Source organism: Schistocerca serialis, chromosome 6 (genome assembly GCF_023864345.2).
Source record: "Schistocerca serialis cubense isolate TAMUIC-IGC-003099 chromosome 6, iqSchSeri2.2, whole genome shotgun sequence".
Classification (NCBI taxonomy): Eukaryota; Metazoa; Arthropoda; class Insecta; order Orthoptera; family Acrididae; genus Schistocerca; species Schistocerca serialis.
Genome location: NC_064643.1, coordinates 237706220 through 237729431, shown reverse-complemented (window position 1 = coordinate 237729431; position 23212 = coordinate 237706220).

Sequence of the window (23212 nt, the reverse complement as noted above, 5' to 3'; positions counted from 1 at the left end):
ATCTGACTAAGCATAAACTCAGGCCTCATTAAAAACAAGGTGCTATCAGTTCAACATTAAATTAAGCCTTTAGATTTCAAAATTCATTTGGTCGTCCATGCAGGTCGTCTTGTACCATAGTCGGAAACAGGAGACGTGAACGTAAAGCCAGTTTCCGAGGACGTTCACAAGAGCGGAGAGGGCACAGTGTACAGTTGACAGACGTAAACATGTGCGTAGTTACGGAATTTTCCGGCTATAATGTGGAGGACAAGTCCACCATTGCGTTAGTTCTCACAGTATCGAAACATAGTCAAGAAAGAGCCGTAGAGGCGCGCGGGATTAGCCGAGCGGTCTGGGGCGCTACAGTCATGGACTGTGCTGCTGGTCCCGGCGGAGGTTCGAGTCCTCCCTCGGGCAGAGGTGTGTGTGTTTCTTCAAATGGTTCAAATGGCTCTGAGCACTATGGGACTGAACTTCGGAGGTCATCAGTCCCCTAGAACTTAGAACTACTTAAACCTAAGTAACCTAAGGACGTCACACACATCCATGCCAGAGGCAGGATTCGAACCAGCGACCGTAGCGGTTCCGGACTGTAGCGCCTAGAACCGCTCGGCCACACTGCCCGGCTGTGTGTATTTGTCTTTAAGATAATTTAGGTTATCTCCAGATGATTCCCAGTTGGATGGCCCGCAAGATCATCGGATCTGAATCCATGTGACTTTTGGCTCTGGAGATACCTAAAAGAACGTGCTTACCAGGACATGTTCCGTATCTAAATGATCTGGAAGCCAGTGTACAGGAACATGTTGCCCTTATTCCACCGGAACTACTGAGAACAACTGCTGGTCACGTCGTTTTATGGCTGTATCATATTGGCGACGTCTCCTGTACTCATACTGACGGATCATTGTAAGCGGCGGTTAACAATAAAATCAACGGTATTCGTTTCTTACTTGTTTGAGCTTTACTGCCCACGTCCTTATCCATTACATATGGAAAATTTTCTAAACGTCTTTCTTGCATTGAAGAGCGCCAGGTTTGCATCTGGTGGTCAAAACCGGAAACAATTTCCTTTTTCCAGGGTCAACTCGTTCTCCATTAACGCATTAGAATATCGGCTGTTTCTCTGCCATAAGATAATTACAGGCCACTCTTTACCACTGAGAGTAGCTGTACTTCAACTATAACCACACGGCAGGAGAGAGGTCCTATTCTGTGTACAGGTAGGCCAATAGCCTAGTCATGCGCTTGCACTACAGACAGAAGTAGCAGACGAAGGCTTGACTACAGTAATCAGATTGAAGTGAGGTGTGACAGCTACGCAGAGAAGAGATGAAGAAACTTGTAGTTATAACTTTTTTTTTTTTTTTGGTCATCAGTCTACTGACTGGTTTGATGCGGCCCGCCACGAATTCCTTTCCTGTGCTAACCTCTTCATCTCAGAGTAGCACTTGCAACCTACGTCCTCAATTATTTGCTTGACGTATTCCAATCTCTGTCTTCCTCTACAGTTTTTGCCCTCTACAGCTCCCTCTAGTACCATGGAAGTCATTCCCTCATGTCTTAGCAGATGTCCTATCATCCCGTCCCTTCTCCTTATCAGTGTTTTCCACATATTCCTTTCCTCTCCGATTCTGCGTAGAACCTCCTCATTCCTTACCTTATCAGTCCATCTAATTTTCAACATTCGTCTATAGCACCACATCTCAAATGCTTCGATTCTCTTCTGTTCTTCTGTTCCGGATTTCCCACAGTCCATGTTTCACTACACAGACGTACATCCTCAGAAATGTATTCCTGAAATTAATGCCGGTATTTGATATTAGTAGACTTCTCTTGGCCAGATATGCCTTTTTTGCCATATCGAGTCTGCTTTTGATGTCCTCCTTGCTCCGTCCGTCATTGGTTATTTTACTGCCTATGTAGCAGAATTCCTTAACTTCATTGACTTCGTGACCATCAATCTTGATGTTAAATTTCTCGCTGTTCTCTTTCTACTACTTCTCATTACCTTCGTCTTTCTCCGATTTACTCTCAAACCATACTGTGTACTCATTGGACTGTTCATTCCGTTCAGCAGATCATTTAATTCTTCATCACTTTCACTCAGGATAGCATTGTCATGAGCGAATCGTATCATTGATATCCTTTAACCTTGTATTTTAATTCCACTCCTGAACCTATCTTTTATTTCCATCATTGCTTCCTCGATGTACAGGTTGAAGAGTAGGGGCGAAAGGCTACAGCCTTGTCTTACACCCTTCTTAATACGAGCACTTCGTTCTTGATCGTCCACTCTTATTATTCCCTCTTTGTTGTTGTACATATTGTATATGACCCGTCTCTCCCTATAGCTTACCCCTACTGTTTTCAGAATCTCGAACAGCTTGCACCATTTTATATTGTCGAACACTTTTTCCAGGTCGACATATCCTATGAATGTGTCTTGATTTTTCTTTAGCCTTGCTTCCATTATTAGCCGTAACGTCAGAATTACCTCTCTCGTCCCTTTACTTTTCCTAAAGCCAAACTGATCGTCACCTAGCGCATTCCCAATTTTCTTTTCCATTCTTCTGTATATTATTCTTGTAAGCAGCTTCGATGCATGAGCTGTTAAGCTGATTGTGCGATAATTCTCGCACTTGTCAGCTCTTGCCGTCTTCGGAATTGTGTGGATGATGCTTTTCCGAAAGTCAGATGGTATGTCGCCAGACTCATATATTCTGCACACCAACGTGAATAGTCGTTTTGTTGCCACTTCCCCCAATGATTTTTGAAATTCTGATGGAATGTTATCTATCCCTTCTGCCTTATTTGACCATAAGGCCTCCAAAGGTCTTTTAAATTCCGATTCTAATACTGGATCCCCTATCTCTTCCAAATCGACTCCAGTTTCTTCTTCTATCACATCAGACAAATCTTCACCCTCATAGAGGCTTTCAATGTATTCTTTCCACCTAGCTGCTCTTTCCTCTGCATTTAACAGTGGAATTCCCGATGCACTCTTAATGTTACCACCGTTGCTTTTAATGTCACCAAAGGTTGTTTTGACCTTCCTGTATGCTGAGTCCGTCCTTCCGACAATCATATCTTTTTCGAAGTCTTCACATTTTTCCTGCAGCCATTTCGTCTTAGCTTCCCTGCACTTCCTATTTATTTCATTCCTCAGCGACTTGTATTTCTGTATTCCAGATTTTCCCGGAACATGTTTGTACTTCCTCCTTTCATCAATCAACTGAAGTATTTCTTCGGTTACCCATGGTTTCTTCGCTGCTACCTTCTTTGTACCTATGTTTTCCTTCCCAACTTCCGTGATGGCCCTTTTTAGAGATGTCCATTCCTCTTCAACTGTACTGCCTACTGCGCTATTCCTTACTGCTGTATCTATAGCGTTAGAGAACTTCAAACGTATCTCGTCATTCCTTAGTACTTCCGTATCCCACTTCTTTGCTTATTGATCCTTCCTGACTAATGTCTTGAACTTCAGCCTAGTCTTCATCACTACTATATTGTGATCTGAGTCTATATCTGCTGCTGGGTACGCCTTACAATCCAGTATCTGATTTCGGAATGTCTGTCTGACCATGATATAATCTAATTGAAATCTTCCCGTATCTCCCAGCCTTTTCCAAGTATACCTCCTCCTCTTGTGTTTCTTGAACAGGGTATTCGCTATTACTAGCTGAACCTTGTTACAGAACTCTATTAGTCTTTCTCCTCTTTCATTCCTTGTCCCAAGCCCATATTCTCCTGTAACGTTTTCTTCTACTCCTTGCCCTACAACTGCAATCCAGTCGCCCATGACTATTAGATTTTCGTCCCCCTTTACATACTGCACTACTCTTTCAATACCCTCATACACTTTCTCTATATGTTCACCTTCAGTTTGCAACGTCGGCATGTATACCCGAACTATCGTTGTCGGTGTTGGTCTGCTATCGATTCTGATTAGAACAACCCGGTCACTGAACTGTTCACAGTAACACACCCTCTGCCCTACCTTCCTATTCATAACGAATCGTACACCTATTATACCATTTTCTGCTGCTGTTGATATTACCCGATACTCATCTGACCAGAAATCCTTGTCTTCCTTCCACTTCACTTCACTGACCCCTACTATATCTAGATTGAGCCGTTGCATTTCCCTTTTCAGATTTTCTAGTTTTCCTACCACGTTCAAGCTTCTGACATTCCACGCCCCGACTCGTAGAACGTTATCCTTTCGTTGATTATTCAATCTTTTTCTCATGGTAACCTCCCCCTTGGCAGTCCCCTCCCGGAGATCTGAATGGGGGACTATTCCGGAATCTTTTGCCAATGGAGAGATCATCATGACACTTTCTTCAATTACTGGCCACATGTCCTGTGGATACACGTTACGTGTCTTTAATGCAGTGGTTTCCATTGCCTTCTGCATCCTCATGTCGTTGATCATTGCTGATTCTTCCGCCTTTAGGGGCAATTTCCCACCCCTAGGACAAGAGAGTGCCCTGAACCTCTATCCGCTCCTCCGCCTTCTTTGACAAGGCCGTTGGCAGAATGAGGCTGACTTCTTATGCCGAAAGTCTTCGGCCGCCAATGCTGATTATTTATCAAAATTTAGGATGTGTCGGAGATCGAACCCGGGACCGAAGACGTTTTGATTACGAATCAAAGACGCTACCCCCTTTTTTTTCATTTTGTTCGTTATTGATCGTCGTGTTTGGCCGTTGCGGACGTCGCAAGATAGCCTGTTCAAGTACGGTGGTTGATCGTTCCACTCAGTTTTTTTATTACAGAGGCCAACTGGCTCTCTGACCGAACACGCTGAGCTACCGTGCCGGCTGACCCTAGACCACGTGTACATATATCTATAACAAAAAAATTACGTTCTATTAAGTCATCTTGTATAAATCCAGATCATAACTTGACAGTATTTCTTAAGGACCTGAGGCGGCCATTACATAAAAATTTTCATCAACCCATTGCTGCAGTGAAAAAAACCATCACAGCTGAAAGTGTCCTCTATCGTCATCATTCCATAAAGACATAAAGAAGAAACATCCGCACTGCCTTACTCTGCTGGATAACCCAATCGTAGAATTGAACATAGAGTTTACACTGAAGAGCGGGAGAAACAGGTACACCTATCTAATATCGTGGAGGGCCCCCGCGATCGCGCAGACGAGTCGTAACGCGACGTGGCATGGACTCGACTAATATCTGAAGTTGTACTAGAGGAAATCGACACCATGAATCCTGCAGGGCTGTCAACAAATCCGTAAGAGTACGAGGGGGTGGAGATCCCTTCTGAACAAAACTTTGCAAGGCATCTCAGAAATGCTCTACAATGTTCATGTCTGTGGAGTTTAGCGGCCAGCGGAAGTGTTTAAACTCAGAAGAGTGTTCCTGGAGCCACCCTGTAACAATTCTGAGCGTGTTTGGTGTCACATTGTCCTCATGGAACTGTCCTAGTCCACTTGAATGCACAATTGACATGAATGGATGCGGGTGGTCAAACAGAATGCTTACGTACGTATCACCTGTCAGAGTCGTATCCAGACCTATCAAGGGTCCCACATCACTCAAACTGCACAAGCTCGTCACCATCACAGATCCTTCACGAGCTGGAACAGTCCCCTCCTGACATGCACAGTCCGGGGATTCATGAGGTTGTCTCCATAACCGTACACGTCGATCCACACGATACAATTTGAAACGAGATTCGTCCGACCAGGCAACAAGTTTCCAATCATCAACACTCCAATGTCTTGTTGACGGGCCCAGCGAAGCGTAAAGCTTTGTCTCGTGCAGTCATCAATGTTACACGAGTGGGCCTTCGGCTTCGAAATCCCATGTCGATGATGTTTCTTTGAACAGTTTGCCCGCTAACCCTTGTTGATGGCCCAGCATTGAAATCTGCAGTAATTTGCGGAAGGATTGCAACTTCCGTCACGTTTAACGTTTCTCTTCAGTCGATGTTGGTCCCGTTCTTGGAAGATCTTTTTTTGCGGCCACAGCGATGTCGGAGATTTGATGTTTTACCGTATTCCTGATATTCGCGATCACTCGTGAAATGGTCGTACGGGAAAAGGCTCATTTCATCGCTAACTCGGATACGCTGTGTCCCATCTCTCGTGCACCGATTATAACACCATATTCAAACTTAAATCTTGATAACCTGCCATTTTAGCAGCAGTAAACGATTTAAGAACTGCGCCAGACAATTGTTGTCATACTTAGGCGCTGCCGACCGGAGCGTCGTATTCTGCTTGTTTACATATCTCTGTATTTGAATACACATGCCCTTATAAGTCTCTTTGGTGCTTCAGTGTATAATCATTTGGCCCCATGCATTTCACATATTGTTATCGATACGGATAAAAGTTGTAAGGGTTCAGTGCGTGATGTCTGCAAACCGCTCTGACTGCCCAGCCAATGTCTCCGATGCGGCTGGTTCGCGCCGCCGGAGAAGTATTAATGCTGATTCATGTTGGTGAGATATAGTCTACGGCCCATTTGGACGGTGCCGCTTTCCGGGTCGATCTGAATTCCTGTCGAGCGGCGAACAAGTTAACAAGTGGTAGACAACCTGCGCCGTGTGGACAAAGTTTATTATGTGTCTCGGTCCGGATATTTCAGCCTTCGTATGATTCTGAGGCATGGTCTCACCTGACAATAGAAATATGTTTTTTGTGGATTTTTGTTGCGCATAGATCTCAAACTGGCACCACTACACCCACATAGAGTCATGTGGCTCTGGGCACTATGGGAACTAACTTCTGAGGTCACCAGTCCCCTAGAACTCAGAACTACTTAAACCTAACTAAGGACATCACACATATCCACGCCCGATGCAGGATTCGAACCTGCGACCGTAGAGGTCGCGCGGTTTGCTAGCAGAAAATGGTAACAGGTGCGGTGAGTGTTATCCGTAATTGGAATATAGTAGGGATTGGGGTATAGAGTACGAAGATTTATATCTTTTCTTTAATTTTTGTAAGTAGTTTTCCCTTGTTTATTTTGCTTGGTCTCTCGGGCACTACTTGTTGATAACTACACTCCTGGAAATGGAAAAAAGAACACATTGACACCGGTGTGTCAGACCCACCATACTTGCTCCGGACACTGCGAGAGGGCTGTACAAGCAATGATCACACGCACGGCACAGCGGACACACCAGGAACCGCGGTGTTGGCCGTTGAATGGCGCTAGCTGCGCAGCATTTGTGCACCGCCGCCGTCAGTGTCAGCCAGTTTGCCGTGGCATACGGAGCTCCATCGCAGTCTTTAACACTGGTAGCATGCCGCGACAGCGTGGACGTGAATCGTATGTGCAGTTGACGGACTTTGAGCGAGGGCGTATAGTGGGCATGCGGGAGGCCGGGTGGACGTACCGCCGAATTGCTCAACACGTGGGGCGTGAGGTCTCCACAGTACATCGATGTTGTCGCCAGTGGTCGGCGGAAGGTGCACGTGCCCGTCGACCTGGGACCGGACCGCAGCGACGCACGGATGCACGCCAAGAGCGTAGGATCCTACGCAATGCCGTAGGGGACCGCACCGCCACTTCCCAGCAAATTAGGAACACTGTTGCTCCTGGGGTATCGGCGAGGACCATTCGTAACCGTCTCCATGAAGCTGGGCTACGGTCCCGCACACCGTTAGGCCGTCTTCCGCTCACGCCCCAACATCGTGCAGCCCGCCTCCAGTGGTGTCGCGACAGGCGTGAATGGAGGGACGAATGGAGACGTGTCGTCTTCAGCGATGAGAGTCGCTTCTGCCTTGGTGCCAATGATGGTCGTATGCGTGTTTGGCGCCGTGCAGGTGAGCGCCACAATCAGGACTGCATACGACCGAGGCACACAGGGCCAACACCCGGCATCATGGTGTGGGGAGCGATCTCCTACACTGGCCGTACACCACTGGTGATCGTCGAGGGGACACTGAATAGTGCACGGTACATCCAAACCGTCCTCGAACCCATCGTTCTACCATTCCTAGACCGGCAAGGGAACTTGCTGTTCCAACAGGAAAATGCACGTCCGCATGTATCCCGTGCCACCCAACGTGCTCTAGAAGGTGTAAGTCAACTACCCTGGCCAGCAAGATCTCCGGATCTGTCCCCCATTGAGCATGTTTGGGACTGGATGAAGCGTCGTCTCACGCGGTCTGCACGTCCAGCACGAACGCTGGTCCAACTGAGGCGCCAGGTGGAAATGGCATGGCAAGCCGTTCCACAGGACTACATCCAGCATCTCTACGATCGTCTCCATGGGAGAATAGCAGCCTGCATTGCTGCGAAAGGTGGATATACACTGTACTAGTGCCGACATTGTGCATGCTCTGTTGCCTGTGTCTATGTGCCTGTGGTTCTGTCAGTGTGATCATGTGATGTATCTGACCCTAGGAATGTGTCAATAAAGTTTCCCCTTCCTGGGCAATGAATTCACGGTGTTCTTATTTCAATTTCCAGGAGTGTATGTTACGGTGTCTGCCAGGGAGGTGATCAGGAACGCAGAGTTGTGAAAGGAGGAAATAATTTATGAAATGTCCATTGAAGGTTGTAGCTTTCCCTCGAGTGTGGCCAAGTAGACGCCTTGGCTGAGGGGCGGCATCCAATTGCGCCGTAACCGTGACTGACCACGCCTATCTTGGAACCGAGCGAGGTCAGTGATGTCATCTCAGCTTTCAGTGTGCGTTGTGGGAGCTTTTTTGTGATAGTGTCGCCGATTAGGGGAAATAGGTAACGTGTGGTGCACTACGCTAACAGGTTTTGGAGTTGGTGAAGGGTCAAAGCGTCGGATACGCTGTAAGCAGTTACTGGAGCCAGCAGAAGAGTGGGTCGCGAGAATGTCGAGGGTGATCAGTTGTAGCGATGACTCCGGGTTGTAGGGGATAGCCTGACGCAGAGAAACGGTGCATAGAGAAACACCTAGCAAAGAATTGTGTGTGCTTTCCCGGTCTTTCCACTACACTGTCTAATCCTTCAGGGGGATTGTTGAAGGAATTGGGAGTACTGTCAGTGATGTGCAGTGAGGATGTTGAGCGCTCACTTTATCTTTGATCTTCAGGATCATGGTCGAAAGGTTGATTTCAGTGACGAACAGTTTTACCAAAAGTTGTGCCCAATAGTCATGATGCCTTTGGAACGATCTCTGAAGGACGGGATGTCCGCACTTTATGAGGCAATTTGTATGACAAGTGGGAAAGTAGCCTTGTCGTGGCTCTCAACAAACCAACCAGGAAACATCTGGAGGACGATCAGGGTAGGGTGCATCCCGATGCGGATTACCAAACCTTAAGTAAAAACGTTGTTCTTCTGTCAGTACTCTTACCCGACCTATATCCATGTACTGGCTGGTTTTAGAAGCCAAATATTTTTACTACACTCAAGCTAAATCAGATTTATTACCACATTCCACAAGCTGAAGGATGAAACTCCGTAACAGCCTTTACCGCCAACTGGAATCTTTATGAGTTCAACGGATTTCAGTGTGGGCTACCCATGGAGATCACTGTCCTCTGCACAATTTTGGACAATGTTTCTTTCTGATCTAAACTTTCGGTGTACTTACCTCTACATTGATGAACCGATAATTTTCAGTGAGTTTTGACGAACATCTTGAGTGTGTTGGAGAAGTCTTTCAGAACCTTCGCAGTGCCATTTTCAGTTCCAAAGGCGAAGTTTTCGCGACGCAAGATGTGTTTTCTGGAGCACCTATCTCTACCCAGACTATCAAGAGTACAGCAATACTAATGCGATTCCTTCTCCCCCCATCCTCCGCCAACCTCGACGTTAAATTGGCATGACCAATTTTGGTCTGGTCGGTGCACTCATTAATGACCTTCTGAGTGGGGTGCGTCCTAGGAAGCACAGAAGCAGCATCAATGGACTTAATGGGGGCTTTGGCAGGCAAGTGCCCCGGTGTTGGCTATGCCCAACTTTAATAACGAGCTTATAGTCAAGACCGACACAGCGATGACACGTACTGCGGCCGTCATTTTACGGGAGTATGATAGTGGACAGTAGCGTACTGCTTACGCTTCCTGGGACCTCTCCTTCCTTGTAGCCAAATATCCTGTGTGCAACCTGAGTCCCTGGCCATTTTACTCGCAGTTGACAACGCTGTCGGTTCATGTATTATGAGATGGTCAGTAACAATTTCTGCGTTCCAATTCCGAGCTAAACACACATGTGACACTTAGAATATTGTCGCAGACATTCTGAGCGGCATATTTGAGGAGTAAAAAGATCACGTCATGGGTGAAGAAGACTGTGAACCAAGTGAACTGGATGCCATAGACCATACAGTTTGCTGAATGCTAATAATGTGTTCTCTCCTTTTTAAGGATAACGTGGAACAACAGGATTCTCACTGAGAGTTAAAGAGATGAAGAGGAAAATCAGGGAAGATGAGGCAGACTGTGTTGGACTGCTTGTGGAAGCCGCGAACATTAAAAAGGTTTACCCTTGAAATTCTTAACACTGGTATTTACGCATTACCATGAACTTCCTATAAGTGGTTATTTGGAGGTCTTTAAGACTAGGATGATAGTTTTGGAGCACTTGTCCTAGAAGACCATTGGCAAACAGATTTGAGGTCACGTATTGAGATGCAAGATACGTGCATTTAGTAAGCCATCACTGAATACTCGACTGGGGTACCTGACATCAGAAGTAGGTAAGCAGCCCGCGCAAGGAGGTATGTATGCTGATTATGTGCTGTCTGGTACGCACTATTGGCGTAAGGTTGCCTAGGTGTGGAAGGACCAGGCAAAATAAGAATTGAGAATCATTAATATCAAGATCTTTATTAACGCTCCTCAGGGAAAGTAATTTTACTAATCGGACCAAAAGGACCTTGACATATTAAGACGAAACCAGCCAAATAGATGAAACAATTTAAGAACAATTACTGATAATCGACAAAACAGTTGCCTCGTTAAAATGATAAACGATTACGTATAAAACTCAAGGCTGCCCCAAATGCCAGTGTTTTATAACTATAATGTGATAGGAAAGCTGGCTTCAAAACAAGCAGGCAGTAAACATCTTTAGAATGTGTTTGACTCAATTACAAAAAATAATTCTGATTTACCTAAGAGGAGTTCATTGACAGGAAACAAAAACAATTAATACTGCTTGATATGAAACCAAAATGCATCGGGCAATGAGGTCCGGATATACGGCCCTATATTTACTTAGGGCTGGCCCGATATGCCACTCAGCACACACTTCCTTTTCTGAGCACACCGTGGGTTCACGCCCAAAGGCACAACGTCAATGATAGCCTCATGAACAGAGAAGTAACTTCTAAGTAAAACGGGTAAAATTTACGTCGTCATATTACACGCAGGTATCGTAGACAAACCAGTTGTGTTAAGTGGTTAGCTTACGCCTGATTGTTAAGAAGTTCAGCGGCCAACCGAATTCAGTTTAAAATCACATCATAAAGTAGAAATGGCAAGTACTTAACTATCTCAAGGGAACGAAAACATATGTGTAAGGGAGACTGAGATTTTGAAATCACATAAGTAGTTCAAGGCATACTCAGTAGGAGAACAGACTCTGATCACAATTCAGTAGTGATGAAGAGTAGGCTGAAGTTTAGGAGACGTGTCAGAAAGAATATGCGTGCACAGAGGTGGGATACGGAAGTACTAAGGAATGCAGAGATGCACTTGAAGTTCTCTAAGACTACATGTAATGCTATAGGGAAGAGCTCAGTAAGCAGCGGGAGGGGAATGGAATTCTATAAAAAAGGGCAGCGATCGAAGTGGGAAAGAAAACAGGTTCAAGGAAGGTAACTGCGAAGAAACCATTGGTAACAGAAGAAATGCTTCTCTGGGTCGATAAAAGAAGGAAGTGCCAAATTGTTCAGGGAAATTCATGAACACAGATATACAATTCACTTTGGGATGAAGTAAATACTAAATGCAGAAAAGCTAAGGTGAAACAGCTACATGAAGAACGTGAAGAAACTGAAAAGCAACCATCGGTGAAATTAAAACCCAGAGTAGTAACATTAAGAGTGCAATGAATGAGAGGAATGCAGAGGAGAGAGCAGATGTGTGGAAAAAGTAAGTGGAAGACCTCTTTGAGGGTGCACCTGGAAGACCTCTTTGAGGGTGCACCAACGGTGTAAAGGCCCTGTTGGACATCATCTTACGCTATAGGGAGTACTCCGATGACCTGCTACTGCTGATTCATTCCACCAATGAAATCAGCAGCTTGCTAAACTGGATCGAGCGATACGGACTACCTGCGGGCATTCTTCTCAACATCAATAATTTAATGGCGCTTGATATCGCGGGCCACACGCTGCCGTCCCCATCCCGAAAGTTACTGAACTGAGACATGTGGGTGTCACGTTGTCGAAGGATGTGCGTGGAACGACCGTGGCAAGCTACCGACGGTTACTACAGAATGTACGCATAATGGAGCACCAGAAGCTGCCATATGCTTCAACCAGCTTCTTCTTCGGCGAAGGGGAGAAAGCGGAGCTTAATTAATTGTGGTACCTGAAAAATTCTCACAACGCTCGTGAACACACACCGAAGTACCATACACTCATTGGAAATTATTTATGCAGTGTTTTTGTAAACCCTCCAGCAAGTTGTGGAGTGCTTGGCTCAGTGAGACGTTCCGTGCAGGATCACGTCGAAGACAGAATGACCGTAATGGCAAGTAGTGAGGAAGGACAGAGAATGGCCGATTCATGGACAACTGCTTCCAGTGAGGCATTAGCAGTGCAGCATGACTCCATTGTAAATAGTTGATGGTATTGTTGCACAGTTTCTTCAACAAAGATTCTTTGAGCTGAAATAGGACAAGAAATAAAGAAAGTTATTTTAGTTTGCCCTTTGACTCACAATTTCTTTGTAATTGTTTTATAGAATTTTCATTCGTCGGTAGAACTGGAAAAATCGGCACAACCTTCAGTGAAATTAGCAAAATCAAGGGCGGTAACATTAAGAATGCAATGAGAATTCCACTATTACCACACAATTCCGATGATACCAATATCTAACCCAGCGAAAATTATCACAGAGTTAGCTTAACAGCTCGAGCATCCAAGTTGCTGACAAAAGTAAAATACAGAGGAATAGAAAAAGAAAATTGAGGAAGTGTTAGATGATGACAGGTTTGGCTTTAGGAAAGGTAATAGCACCAGAGAGGCCGTTCTGACGTTGCGATTGATGATGGAGGGGAAACTGAAGAAAAATTCAAATACATTCATTTGACGGCCTGGATGAAGCGTTTGACAATGTAAACTGATGTAAGATATTCGTAGTTCTAAGAAAAAAGAAAAAATAGGTGTAGGCTATAGGGAAAGAAGAGTAATATACTTCTACGTGTATGTCTACATGGACATTCTGTAAATTACACTCATGTGCCTGGCAGAGGTTTCATCGAACCGCTTTCAAAGTAATTCTCTATTATTCCGCTCTCTAACAGCGTGCGGGGAAAAACCAAGATTGGTACTTTTCCGTTCGAGCTCTGATTTACCGTATTTTATCACGATATAGGTCGACGTCGGCCTTTGAAAGTCGGCGACAACAAAATATCATCGTATTCTGACGAGAAAGTTGGTGACGGAAATTTCGTGAGGAAATACCGCCGCAACGAGACACCCCTATGTTTTAATGGTGTCCACCTCAAATCCTGTATCATGTCCGTGACACCCTTCCGAATTTTTCTCGATAGTACAAAACGCGCTTCTCTCCTTTGAACTTTCTCGATGTTCTTCGTTAGCCCTATCTCGTAAGGATCCCACACCACGATATTTACAAGAAAAAAGAGGTATCAATATGACTGAAAACCAATAGCTAAGTGCTCGGATTAAAAGGGGTGAAAGGTGGTAGTGTAAACTTTCGTCCCTACTGTTCAATCTATACATCAAAGAAGCAATGAGGGAAATAGAAGAAAGCCTTAAGAGTAGGATTAAAATCAACGAGAAAAGATACAAATGATAACAGTCTCTGATGAAATCGTTATCCTCAGTGAAAGTGACGCAGAATAACAGGATCTGCTGAATGCAACGAACAGCCCCTAATGACTACAGACTATGGACTAAAAATATATCCAAGAAAGATGAAAATAATGAGAAGTAGCAGAAATGAGAGCAGCAAGAAATTTAACATCACGGTTGGTGAGCACGAGGCACATGAAGTTAAGAAAATCTGTTGCCTAGGCTCCTAGGGGCGGAGCGAGGACATAAAAACAGACTAGCACTGGCCAAATGACATTCACGGCCAAGGAAGTCTATTACTATGTAACATACGGAGACTCTAATTTGATGATGAAATTTCTGACAATGTACATTCAGAGCATTGTATTGTAGTGGAACATGGACTGTGGGAAAACCGGAATGGAAGAAAATCGACAGATTTGAGATGTGGTGCCCCAGAAGAACGACGAAAATTTGGTGGACTAGTAAGGTAAGGAATGTTGAGGTTCTCCCCAGAATTGGCGAGGGAAGGAAAATATGGAAAATACTGACGAGAAAAGAAAGGCATGATTGTAGGACAATTGTTAAGGTATTAGGGAATAACTTCCATTGTACTAGAGGGAGCTGTAGAGGGCAGAAACTGTAGAGGAACACGAGGTTAGAATACATCCAGCAAATAATTGAATACGAAGGTTGCAAGTGCTACTTCGTGATGATGAGGTTGCCACAGGAGAGGAATTCGTGGCGAGCTGCATCAAACCAGTGAGATGACTATGACCAAAACAGTCTATAATTCTATGATTTATGGTTTGAATTATGCTTTGTACATAAATAATTGTGTTTTGACAGCTGTTTCTTCGTTGGCATTATATATTCATGCCTTTACTTTGCACAAAACTTTTCCAAATAGTACTACGACAGTGCCACATGGTATGCTTACGGAATAGTTCCTGTGCTTGCTCTGCATTTCCGTCTGTAGTTGGCTATTCTGAGAGCTTGAGCACTTGTTTTCAACCTGCGATATATTTGTACATAGTATTTATTTTAAACCTGACGTGCTGATGTCCAGTGACTTTCATTATCTTCACATGCATTTTCGTCATCTATTCGACAGATAGCACCAATAGTGAAGCTCATGTGGATTTATAGAACATAAGATGTGTTACTTTCTCCGTTATATGTACAATCGATACTTGACTTAAAAATCTGTTACCCTGTTAACTTTTTTGTATCCAGTGCATATTCGATGATGGTAACGTAGTCTTACTAAAACAGTTTATCGAAATAAAGGCTTTACTAGCGATCTTGGCTTTTAGAAATTTTCCTTCTGAGTTTATAGCAAATTGACTGTGGAATGCTTCTGATGAGACAGAGGGAGCGCTACATCGGTGTCCAAGCATTATTCCTTTTGCACCTGGTGTATTCATTGTAATGTGATGCCATCATGCCATACCTTATGACAAATGTGGATGTGCACGTTTCAGTGCTCTTCCTTCCTCCCAGACCTTAGGCTGTAAGGGGGGATAGGGTGATACTTCAATTCTGTCACGTCAGTGAGCAGCTTTGAATACATGCACAACTGCTCCGTGGCCAGCTTCAGCGCTGTTACTTCCATGTGTGGTCTCAATTCTTGTTGAGCGTCAACGAACAAACATGTGGTGGACAGCCTACGCCCTGAAGACACAGTTTCCTCTGTGTCTGGACTCGGCGACTATTCTGGTCCACAACGGATATCCCAGCCGTCGTATGATTCTGAGGCGTGGTCTGATCTATTTAGCTTTTAAGAATGTTGCATTTTAGGCTTGCTAGAAAACTGTTGCACGTCAAGGAGCACTGGTTACGAACGTCTGAAGAACTTTCTTTTGCGGAGTTAAAAAGTGGCTGTGTTTGGTACTAACGCTTCCTACTCATTGCTAAACGATAGTGAGACATTCTGTGTTGAGAGGCCTTATCATTGGCCGTTGTTGTGGCCTCTTATAATACTATTGTAAATATTGGTTACCGTTTTTATAACCCTTGTTTAGATTGTTATGTATTTTGTGGGCCTCTGTTCAAACTAAAATGTTCGTTTACACCTCTGGTGTTTACTCAGTGCATGCACAATTAATTCCGTACATCGTTATACCTGTTTTTGTGTAACTTCCAGCATGAATTTTAAAGCATATTTGAGTGTTTTTAATACTGAAGTTGTTTTAAACTGAATGTAAATGATTTTACAAAGCTCTTGCCTTAAGGCTAGTTATTTCAAATCTACTCCTGACAGTTGACAATTGTGAGACTTTAAATCCTTGTAAATTCTTTAACTACCTACATAAGTAATGCTACGTTGAGTCTGTTTTTCTTTTAATATTTGTGTTTTCGGTGTTATTACACATCGCTGTAATAAAATAGTAAGTTTAACTACGGGTTCTTCTCTTGATTAGGTTCTGTGGTAGATACATGCCACTGTTGTGATTATATAAACATTACATTTGTGGATTGTTGCTGTGAACACATCTCAACTCAGCAGTGACGCTCCCACCTACTGTCACAGAACTGCTGCTCCACCAATACCACAGACTGCATGTTTCGAGTAGCTTAGTACGCAAAAATGCTTACTTATGCTTGTTGTTAAATCAGCTGTCATAAAACGTAAACAGAATAGAAAAAACTGACGTAAGCACAAACCCACTCACCCACCCACCCACCCACACACACACACACACACACACACACACACACACACACACACACACACGCGCGGCATGTGATATATACTCTGGAATAATCATAACCTGCCACTAATTATTTACCTCAATATAGTCTCTTTCGAATCCTCTAACACATGTATAAATTAGATTCAGTGCAAGAAATGCCATTGAAGCCTCTCGTTTGTTGAGTAACCGCGGCAGCGTGTATTCCCTTGCTGGAGTATCTTTTAGTTGAACCTGAGGTACTCTATAACAAAGTGATTCAACGGAAACGAGAAGAGGTCTGGATTTTCCCATTTCCAAAAATACGCTCGTGGAAAATGATTGCTTTTCAAGGTTCACCGATACACTGGTGGCATCATCATCAGCCGTATCGTTACCGTTACCAACGGTGAGATCATAGCTTTAATGGGTTAGCACTTCTTTCGCAAATGGTCTTATCAATCCTGCTCCATCTCTATTGCGAACGTTGTCTTGTCAGCCATGCCACAAGCTAGGTTCGCTTCTTCCTTCTGATAGCACCGTTATCACCCCACTATTTGTTACATGTCTGTCTTTTTCCAATAACTTAATTACTCTCACATTCCTTACCAATTTTTCTTCTAAGATGTGGCAGTTAGTTTATATTGGACTTCATAGCCCCCTAAAGATACTGCAAAGCGAATGATGGAGTGGTAGATCTTTATCTTTGTTGTGTATGATAGGTCTCTAAATTCATATGTAATAATTCGCTCGATAATAATGCGTGAGCACCCAAAACAATTGCTAAAACCGAGAACCACAGCCTCCAGTTTGTAGGCGTATAATGACCTTCATTCTGAGATGAAATTGCAGGGGCTGTTGATTGCTAAACTTCATTCGCTATTCCACATAATTAAGGACATTTTCTCCGGGATTAAGGTCGAATGATATAGCGGGGCTATCATGATGTGATAGAATGTGTGACTGTTGGTCAACCTAGATACGTATACGTAAAGCTCCATAACGTTTCTGTTATCTGGAAGGGCGGGACTATTCACAGGTCAGTCATCAAGTAGATATAGAACAGAGAGGAGGTCTACATCACCCAGAATGATGAAATAAACATTCTGGTTCAGAATCACGGAGGCCTGAATAAAGGGGCCTAAGACGTGCGACGAAATACACCTCCTAGACAATACAGAACTACACGTCCCACACATTGCACGTTACACGCCTCCTGTGCCATCTGTGTATTGGGCACTTAACGTGGCTGAGCCTAGATCACAACTCTCGAGACCATAACATGGAAGATATGCAGCTCCTTGTGCCGCTGAGAGTAATGCCATTTCTTGTGGTATCTATCTCCAAATGTCCATTGCACTGAGTTCGCTTCATATATTTCACCTTCAGAATGTTCACTTCGAATTCGGTTGAGATGAGCATGCGCTCACTGATGGCAGGAATTTCCGTCGGCTGCGAAGCCCACTGTGATTATCAAGGCATGAAATTCGTCTGTGATTCCTGTAATTTAGGAACTTTTTACGAGAACTGTTGTTACACCGTTTTACATGGCTGAGAGTGGTACTGCTCCTTGTAAACCAACAAAATGGGCTACTTCTTTGACGATGTGGCAATGGTCGAGTCAAAACACGATAGCTTGTTTATGACAATCTGTCATGTCATCAAGTCGACTCGCCGTAACTCCCCGATTCCATTCAACTGACTGTCATGTACAGCTCACTTCGATGCAGTTACTAACGTAAACGGTAGTGGGTCACATGACAACCTGGTACCATTCCTGTACCATCTACAACACTCCACTGTGACCAGCGTAGAGTTGGAAAGGGAACATTTTGTCCGTGAAATTGTGTGTCTTGTTTCAAGCCTCCTCGGGTGTACCAGATCCTGCAGGAGCCGTTACGACTTCTCCTGCTGTTATAGGAATGTGTTGAATTTCTGTGTTAGTTTGACTAACATCCAAATGAGTGGGGATACTTAGGGTCTGATATCAAGGTTGGCGACACACAGTATTCTAGAAAGAAGAAAAGAAAGTTAAAGTTCAATCGCTGCTCGAAAATTAAGTCCTCACAGACGTAGCTCAAGCTTCAGACCATCGAGGGTGGGGAATTAAACCATCTGTGGCCTTTTCATGGCAGTCATTTCGGCGTATGCATTAACTGGTTTGGAGAATATCCCGGAAACTTAAATATCGATAGTGATACGTAGCTTTAGAAAAAGATTATTCCGAATGTTTGGGACATTGTACCAACTCTCTTTAAATATCCGTGAAAACGTTATTGTTAGGTAAGACGGTATGAGAGTCGCCATCGTACCTTATAGTTTTAACCTCTCATTAATAATGTATCCTTGAATGACTTAACGAAATCGATATCAGTCTTTGGAAACAGGGTCAAAGGGAAGTAAACAGTGAGAGGGCAAGACAAGCTGATAACTATCTGCTCTTCTCAGTATGCTGCGAAAGGTGCGTAGACGAACAACGTCCACATCAGCAAGAAATTGACGAGCCAGATGTGATAACTGCTTTCAAAAGGAAGTCCTAGAATCATGGTACATAATTTTAACTTACTAGAGAATCGACTCTCTGTCGCTTCATTGTGTGTATGTCAGCGTGGGTTTGGAATTGGAAGTGCCGGTATCGCGTTGAGGGGAAGGGAAGTGTGTGTGTAGGGGGGGGGGCAGGTATGAGGAATAGTTCTATGACTGTATGGGAGCTCATGTGCTTGTTATATATGAATTCATTATGGCCGTATAATGGCATTAAGAACGGTGTATGACCGAGCCAGATTTGCAGTTGCCAGTTCATATTGTCGTTAAAAAAGTCATAATCCAAAATTACTCTTGAAATGTTATTAAATAACAATTAAAATCCGGTTATCACTGATCTGAGAGTTAAGTGAGTCATTTCTAAAATGAGATTTGCAGATTTATCGATTGGAAGCTGCTCTGCTAAGCTTGTGTTGTTTGCACTTCATCGGAATATAATACGCTACAATGGAAACCAATTAAATGTATTGTTTCCTACGCTGACTGAAAATAATTTACCAATAAATGTTGTGTAAACAAAACTAGATTAAATTTTTCAGGCAGTGTTCTCGCAACGGTTGGAACTAAATTTCACGCTACGTACGTCATACGAAGCGGCCCCTACAAGCACGCCACCCGAGCTGTGGGCTGCAAACAACAGCAGCCCTTATGTTGTTTGTGACGCCTGTAGAGAGGTAATCTGCTGCAAAGCGATCGCAGAATGTCTGAGAGCTGCATTTGGTAGTGACGTTAATATGATTGATACCAATGACCTGACAATTATTGCTGCACGCCATCAAATAAATAGCATGAATATCGAAACCACATCATCTTATTATTCTTCGTACCGGCTACGTTATTGCAGGGACAACCGGACAATGATCCGTCACCTTGTATAGGTACGTCTCAAACGTATTCTGAGCATTTTCATTGTAAGATTGGCTTCGGAAGCATTACCATCGGCACCTTCAGAAAATGTCATCTATATTCGGTCTTCGTACTTGTTTTTCTGTTATTAAAGCACATCTAGTGCTCTCGAAACGCAATAACTTTTGATTTCATGTGCTTAGCCACAGACTCTTAGCGATTTGAGAAAATTAATTTCCGCTACTAGTATTCCATAAATACTTGGAGACTTTAAAGCATGTCTTAGAGTGATATTTTGGTCAAGTCGAAGGAAAGATTGTCTCGTATATTACTACACACAGTATGGCGATTTGTTTTGGCGTCCAATCGAATCGTCATTAGGGAATGGTCTGATACATTGAGCTGCGGCTGCGTTTTCTGCTTTTGGTGTACATTGTGCTCTCCCCTCACCACAGTATCCCCCCACCCCCGCCCCACCCCACTCAGCCACATCGGTGCTTCTGGACGACGGATGTTCGATTCTGGACGATTTCGCTTCTTCGTAGACGTTCCATTTCAATTGAGAACCATAGAGTTGTCGAACAACCAAAGAGCGGAGGGGCACGTTCGTAGACTGAATTTGCACTGAATCCTGTCATCGGACGCAAGTCTGCCACATGTCTTGCCTACTAATGAGCTTATGTAATCTTTCCAGGTCACATCCCTATAACCTGTTCCAGCCATATGTATATAAATGGAAGAAATGAAGAAATGTAGTTGCAATTGAGAATACTTGCAGATTGTAGAAACACAGCAGTTAAGTGACAATGCAAATTTGTGCCGAACCAAGACATGAACCCGGATATCCCGCTTATCGCGAGTGGTTGTCTTAACCACTTAGGCTACACGATCACACCTCCAAGAACGACGAAAACTTACATATGTCACTGTGTGTCTACATCCAGCCCTTGCAAAGTTGCTTTGATTCTGGCACAGGAAGTCAAGCTCATTATTAGTGTTGTGGTCTTGTCTAGGCATGAAATACTATTCGCTGTGTCTGTTATACGATGAACTATACAGTTTCCCTCCGACAAGCACGTATGTCTGAAGCACATTTCATAAGACATCGTATAACATAGACACTTCAAATACAACGTGTTTATGTGACTAGCATGATTTTAATCCAGAATGATAGATGTACTCCATTGTTTTGTGAAGTTCACAATGCCGGCCTGAGAGGCAGAGCGGTTCTATGTGCTACAGTCTGGAACCGCGCGTCCGCTACGGTCGCAGGTTCGAATCCTGCCTCGGGCATGGATTGTGTGATGTTCTTAGGTTACTTAGATTTAATTAGTTCTACGTTCTGGGCGACTGATGACCTCAGAAGTTAAGTCGCATAGTGCTGAGAGCCATTTTGAAATGCACAATCTTAGATTCGTGTACATTGAAAGCAAATTGCCAAGTTCCCAAGTAACTTGAAATCGTATAAAGATCAAACAGAATATTCCAGAATGAGATTTTCACTCTGCAGCGGAGTGTGCGCTGATATGAAACTTCCTGGCAGATTAAAACTGTGTGCCCGACCGAGACTCGAAATCGGGACCTTTGCCTTTCGCGGGCAAGTGCTCTACCATCTGAGCTACCGAAGCACGACTCACGCCCGGTACTCACAGCTTTACTTCTGCCAGTATCTCGTCTCCTACCTTCCAAACTTTACAGAAGCTCTCCTGCGAACCTTGCAGAACTAGCACTCCTGAAAGAAAGCTGTGAGTACCGCGCCTGAGTCGTGCTTCGGTAGCACAGGTGGTAGAGCACTTGCCCGGGAAAGGCAAAGGTCCCGAGTTCGAGTCTCGGTCGGGCACACAGTTTTAATCTGCCAGGAAGTTTCAAAACAGAATATTATTTTCAGATAGTTCACCATCATAGATAATCGCATCATGTGGGAAAAGCCCAAGGTTAATGTTAATATTGACTGGCCGGTCATTAAAATGCAACACGAGCAGCCAGGTTCCCGGTACACTTTCCTGGGGCACGCTTGAAGTTACTCCTGTCGATGGCTCTTCATTTTAGATAACTTGATGCGTCCTCCTTACGAAAACATCTCCATCCAAGCCCAAACTTCAGTTGGGTCCCCATGGAGTAGTAGTTCTATTAATAGACCAAATCAAATATTTGTATGAAGCCAAGAAATACTGCTTCCATCTAATTGCCTTTGTTCATAATTGCTCCATGGTTGATACATATGACTGATGTGGTCCATTATCATCGGAGGGTCTTAAAATACACAAACAGCTACAAATGACAGCGTAACAGCACACAAAAAGGCGTATACAATTACGTAACAATAATGACATGTAGCACACATGAAAATGTATTCGTGGTAGTTAAGAAATGACATACAAGCACAAACTCCATGAGATAACAAACCTTTTCAAAAAACCAGGCTTAAAATAGGTTTCAGTCTAAAGTAAATAAAAAAAGGTACAGACATCAATTATACGGCAGGAATATACCAATTACTGTACAACACATGTCGTGGAAGGTATGAAAGAAAAACTGGCAGAATATTCGGGGTCCAATGCAAAGATTTTACAGCATCAAAGCCTGAAGTGTGGGATAACAAGGAAGAAAGGTATGGAAATGAGAATAAGTAACGAAGGACATCTGTTAACTTTCCAAGAAAGCTATCGCATTCGCAAAACATAAAGAGAAAATGAAGGTACTGCTCAACGACCAAGTGAATACAGCAAGCAACTCACTGTTCACGCTAATTTATTACATACTAGACAAATGTCCCAGTATACAGGCACGCACATACACACACACACGCACACACACACACACACACACACACACATGCACACAAACGAGCGTGTGCACTAAAACAAAAAGACAGGAAATCAGCATGAGTTTTAGAAACAAATGATGTACTAGACAACGAAAACTACAAATGTATTAATGTTGTTTCAAAATTACAGTGACTATACGTGAAAACGAGCTACTTACAACCGATTTTTCACATGAGGGAAACTGCATAACTTTTACGTAATGAATTATGTGTTTTACTGTATGCACCTTCTCATTATACTATATAATAATTACTTTTCTGGAAAAACAATGTGTCGAATGGAAAAGTCATATAATATTCGGGGACACACGCAGATGGTGCCGTCTTACGAAAGCGAAAGTTTTTTGGGTACATAAATAAAAATTCTATGCAGTAAGAAAATAGTTATTTTGTTGCTAACTACTA